A 5888-nucleotide genomic window follows, 5' to 3' on the forward strand; every position below is an offset into this window, starting at 1 on the left:
AAATATCGTGGAACCATGCGAGATATAAAATGCGGTTTGAAGAACGAATCTGATTGGTCAAAAAAATAAACAAACGACGTGTGCTTGTCAAGCATCCGCGGGGTAAAGTCAAAGTGTAATTGGAAAATTAAACGAGACTTACCTGTAAGTTGAAGTTTGATTGGAATTCTATCGAGTCTGGAGCAGCAGCAAGGGATTACATGAGATTGCCAAACGCATGCGCACAACCAGTATTGACAGCCGAGTGTGAGTGTCTCAATGTGTGCACAATACCAGTATTATTTTCTTGGGCACACTCTGAGTATTTGCAACCCTGGGCGGGTAATAGGACTTATGATAGCATCAATAAGTTAACATTGGGTGGGCATGTAATCCCTTGCTGCTGCTCCAGACTCGATAGAATTCCAATCAAACTTCAACTTACAGGTAAGTCTCGTTTAATTTTTCAATTCTTTCTCGTCTGTCCCAGCAGCAGGGATTCCATGAGATTTTAAAGACAGACACTTACACGAGTGGTACCATATGAAGCCCACCAAACTAAATGTGTAATTGAAACTTTTTGCCAACAGAATTACCAGGTTTCCTGGCAAAGAAACTACTAACAATGTTCTCATACAAACACTAGCCAAAAAACCCCAGTTTATGCTTTACATGGTCGACAGAACAGCCTCAGTAAAACTGTTCGTTTGAACTGGTTTGTTATAGTATCTATCGAAACACCGAGACGAAGACCATCCTGCTATTTTAAGGATCTCTTGAATAGGGACAGCTGCAGCTTTTGCCTTTGACGTAGAAGCTGCTCTTGTGCTGTGTGGTTTAAATTGTGCAACATCTATACCAGCATCTTTCATAACAGACCGGATCCATCGTGAAATTGTATCTCTAGAAACATGTTTGTGTGGTTTTACGAGTGTAATAAACACCCTCGTTTCAGAGCCCCGTAAAGCCTTTGTTCTCGTTAAATATTCTTTCATGTGTGCAAAAACACAAAGACTTTGATCTGCTGGATAAGCTCTCAGCGTAATAGATGGTGGTTCGTACCCCGGACGACTTTGTTTTACGTGCTCCGGAAGAGTAAATTCCAAACGATCAGGAAACTCAGCCATAAATTCTATATCAAGCATGTGGAGGCTCTGTCCTCGTTGCGCAGTAACCAACGCTACCAACATGATAGTCTTAAGTGTCAATTGTTTCATTGGTAGTTCTGAGATGTTGGGAAACGAAGATAGGTATGTCAGAACCACTTGAACATCCCATGTTGTTTTATAGCGAGGCGTGGGCGGGGTACTCTTATATACTCCTTTCATAAATCTTGTAACAATAGGATGACTCCCTATGCTGGAATTGTCTTTAGGTATGGTAAATGCTGATATAGCACTTCTGGCAGTGTTTAACGTCGTATACGCCAAGCCTTGTTCATGCAGTTCAGTTAGAAAGTCCAACACTAATGTCACAGGGGGATCAAAGGGATTAATTTCTCGTTGATCACAAAACTTTGTCCATTTCTTGAGGTATGGCTCATACTGCTTGTGTGTTCCCTCAGACCAGGATCGCAAAATGATCTCTGCAGCTTTCCCTGAAATGCCTCTCTGCTGGACAGTCTTCCTGAGACTTTGCACGCCATCAATCGCATCTGATTTCTCAGCGGGTGAAGGGCATTGTTGTGAGTTTGTACCAACAGCGCATTGGACTGAGGAAGGAGTCGAGGCTTGTCGACCAATAAACGAAGAAGAATAGTGAACCACGGTTGCGTTTTCCAAACTGGAACTAAAGAACACTCGAGGCTTTGTCCTGTTCGATTTTCTGCAAGCATGTTGGAATAAGGCTAAAGGGGGGAAAAGCATAAAAATAGTGAAGATGCCAATCTATTAAGAGTGCATTAATAAACGAAGCCCCTGGGTCTGGCTTCCAAGAAGCATATTTAGCCACTTTAAAATTTAGTCTAGATGCAAACAAGTCAATTTCAAATGGGCCCCAAAGTGCATGTATATTATCAAACACCTTAGAGTCAAGAGACCATTCTGTGGACTCATTAAATTTCCTAGATTCAGTGTCAGCTTCACTATTCTGAGCCCCTGGAATGTGGCAAGCACTTAACCAGATATCTCTCTTGGTACACCAATCCCAAATCAGGTGTGCCATTTCATTACAAACTGGAGATTTGATGCCGCCCATAGCATTAATATAGGAGACGGTAGTTGTGTTATCAGAGAGTATTCTTATATGCTTTCGTTTAAAATCACAGCATAACGATTGTAACCCGAGCAGAACTGCTTTCAGTTCTAAATAGTTAATGTGAAATTCCTGTTCGTTCTTGTCCCAAAGACCCCCAGTTTTACGCTCGCCTAACACAGCCCCCCAACCTTTGGTAGAAGCATCAGTTGTTAGGGTGATATCAGGGTTGGATACAGTGATATTTTTATATGATGTTTCTATATTTGTATCCACCAAGTCAACTCAGACCTGGAGTCTTTTGTTAAGTGCATGATAGCATCATAATTTCCTTTATTTCTCTGCAATGCTGCAGTTTTATTGATTTCCAACTGTCGGTAATGTAGTTCCCCAAATTGTACCCCGGGTAAGCTTGAAACTAAAAGGCCTATAACATGGGCCAGCCCCCTGATGGTTACTTGTGTCTGCTTCTGTAACTCTACACAAGTCTTCTTTACATAACTGGCTTTAGATGGTGGGAGCCTAATGGTCATGAGAACACTATTTAGTAAAAACCCAAGAAATTCTATTTCCTGTTTTGGTTCAAAGCTTGATTTATCTGGGTGTATAATAAAACCCAAGCTACAAAAAGTGTCCACAGTGTCATGAACATTTTTCTTGCAAGCTGTGTAATCATAGCCAACAAGAAGTGAATCATCAATATGGCCCATACAAGTATGGCCCATGGATCGAATACGAGTATAAACTGGTTTCAATAATTTAGTAAACAATCTTGGAGCACATGCTAAGCCATTAGGCAAACATGTAAATTGAAAATAACTATCTCCCCATTGAAACTTTAAAAATTTTCTATCCTCTTTGGCCACTGGGACTGAGTAGTAAGCATCCTTAAGATCCACAGATGCCATAAAGCAGTCTGGCCGCATAAGTTTTAAGGCTGTCTGAATTGTGTCCATTTTAAAATGGTGGTATGCCACATATTCATTAAGTTGTTTCAGATTTAATATCATTCTGTGAGTTCCATCCTTTTTGGGCCTCACAAAAACTGTGGAAAGAAACTCACTGGGTTCACTAGAAGTGTTTTCAATCACTCCTTTTTTGCAAAGTTTATCTATCTCAGCATCAATAATTTCTTTCTCTGAGATTGCAAATGTTATTTGTTTAGGTCTAGTGAGCTTGGTCTGTACAGGGTAGCCTGCAGTAAATTCAATATGATAATGCTTTATAGCAGCAAGAATAGCAGGATCACTAGTTAATGATCCCCACTTAGTAGCATAATATTGCAGGCAACCAGCCTTAAAATTTTTTGCCTTTTCAGCAAAATCGAGAATGCAAATTTGTTTGTGTGAATTTTTGTCACCCACCTGGTTTGTTACTGTCCCTTCCGATTGGGAGCAGTGTGATTTCGTCTTGGAAGGTTCCCCTGAGTTGACGCCCGGCCCTGTCCTAAAAAAGGACGTCTTGAAAAAGTGTTGCTTGCCCTATCATAAGGCTTTGGTCGCACAAACTTTGGCTTGTAGCTTTTAGCTGTGTAGCGATTTTGACTGGGTGGCCGTGACGTAGAGGGTTTTTGCATTTGCTGGCCTACTTTCTTTGCCTCAGCCATATCTTTCATATGCTTAGGGAGGTCCTCCCCAAAAAGCTTACTAGAGGGTTTGATTTCCTCTTTGCACAATCTTGTGTATGGAGGATTTAGATCTGGCTTTATCAGCTCTCTCCTCTTCATGTTGAGCTTCCAATTTGCATGGCTTAAAATAGCAATGCTATCCATTACTTTATCAAGAATTTGGCGAGTTTCTGGTGTCTTTCCCTGTTGTATAGCTGATACAAGGTTTCCCGCCAAATTTGTTAACACAGATAAGCCTTGAATCAATGGCTCCTGTGTCCGCTGAAAAGCTAGGTCCACGGATCGTGTTTTTCTGGACATCAAGTCCCAGATTTCTTCGTTAACTGTAGTGAGAGTAAGATACTCACAATTAGCTGGCGGTGGGTATTTATCCACTCGCTCTTGCACCGTGGCTGGTGAGAGGTCGCCTATCAACATATTGTCGATTAACTGGGCGATCTTGCTCTCAATAGCTGGAGATTTTGTGCCGTTGGATAAATGCCTGAGTCAGGCTTTCCAAAAACTCGCTCTGAGGACCTGAGTCAGGTGCAACAGAGTCCTGCGACATATCTTTGTCGCTTGTGGCAACGCAAGTGGTGTCGAGCACGTTGGCCAAAGTGTTGTTGATGTCAAGCGAAGCGTCAATGACAATGTCGCTTTCAATCTGCTCCTCATCAACATTCGTTACAGTTGGGTCAACTGTATTTAGTAAAATGTCCTCTCTTAAGCTTTCAATAGCAGCTGCTTGCTTTTCAGAAGCAACTGTCTGCTTTTCAGAAGCCGTGGCAAGTTTCATTAGCGAAGCTTGTAGTCCTTGCAGAACGTCCGCCATCTTGTCTTTCTCGAGGTCTTTTTTGCCCGTATCGACGGCAACTTTAGCGTTCTCAGCCCGTATTTCGGCGTCAGGAGCTGTGGTCGCCATAGGCCAGATTCTTCGTTTCTATATTTGTAAGACTTCAATCGATAAACCAGCGAAATATCCAAAAATAACAGTAAATTTCGTCGAGCGATTATTTTTTGACTGTACTGGAAAGCGCGCGAAAAGCACTGGTTGTGCGCATGCGTTTGGCAATCTCATGGAATCCCTGCTGCTGGGACAGACGAGATAGAATTCAAGTTGAAAAAAAACGAGAACACACAAAAAATTAAAGTTTGTAAAAATACAGGTCGAAAATTTATAAATACTTTTTTTATGCGAACGTTTTAAACGCAAATGGGCTAAAATTTCAAGATGACTGCAAAGGTTAAACTGGTTTTTCAACGTGAATTAAGCCAAGGCCTAGTTCTCAGCTCGCAGACTGAGGAAACATTGAAGAATGTTTAAAAAACCACAATGTAAGACATCATGGAAAAATCGCGAGAAATAACATTGAATTTGGCTTACCACAATTCGTATCTCCGATGCAATAGACGTCCGCTACGATTGTCATAATGAGTTTTTATGTGGTACACTAATATATTGAATATTCGTTCTGCAATTACATAATAGGAAAGGGAGAATAAAAAAATTATATTTTATATAACACCAGTGTATGATAAATGGAACTGTACAGCAAAATAGGCTATTACTCCTGACAATAATGTTGCACAGAAGCAAGACATTAAATATCTCAGAAATATTTGGGCTAAAGACCCCGGAATACCACTAAACAATAGCAGTTGAAATGATTATTTGAATAGTATATTCCAACCAGCATATAGTTATAACCTGCATTTTTTTATAAGTAAAAACAATAATCAAAATAATACGTTGCTTTGTTATCTCAAATTACTCACCCATAGCAAGATATATTTTAGAAATTCCATATCTTTCATCTTTTTTGGTACTCTGTTGTCTTCGAAATGTCCCAATTTTACATGTTGTCAATCTGTTGTAATTTTAAGTAATTCTTGGGCTAGGATGTGCAAAAGAATCGAAGAAATAGCATTTCATAAGTGCTAAGCGATAATCGTTGGTAAGCACGTGCTTAAGACAAGCTCGAATCGGAACTAGGTCAGAATTTCGGCTTTTTGCCCGAATTTGTTTTCCATATTTTTATTATTGTGAAATATTATTGCCGGTGATGCGATAATTCATATCATCCGGTATGTTTATATAAAAAATCGGCAA

At 40.3% G+C, this 5888-nt stretch overlaps 1 pseudogene; it reads right to left on the reverse strand.

Moving 5' to 3' along the window:
* Nucleotides 1–3544: 3544 nt before the first annotated feature.
* On the reverse strand, nucleotides 3545–4700 carry LOC114544495 (annotated as a pseudogene).
* Between the last annotated feature and the right edge of the window lie 1188 nt (nucleotides 4701–5888).

The sequence above is a fragment of the Dendronephthya gigantea genome, unplaced genomic scaffold, assembly GCF_004324835.1.
Source record: "Dendronephthya gigantea isolate DGI-Jeju-01 unplaced genomic scaffold, DenGig_1.0 000816F, whole genome shotgun sequence".
NCBI classification, from domain to species: domain Eukaryota; kingdom Metazoa; phylum Cnidaria; class Anthozoa; order Malacalcyonacea; family Nephtheidae; genus Dendronephthya; species Dendronephthya gigantea.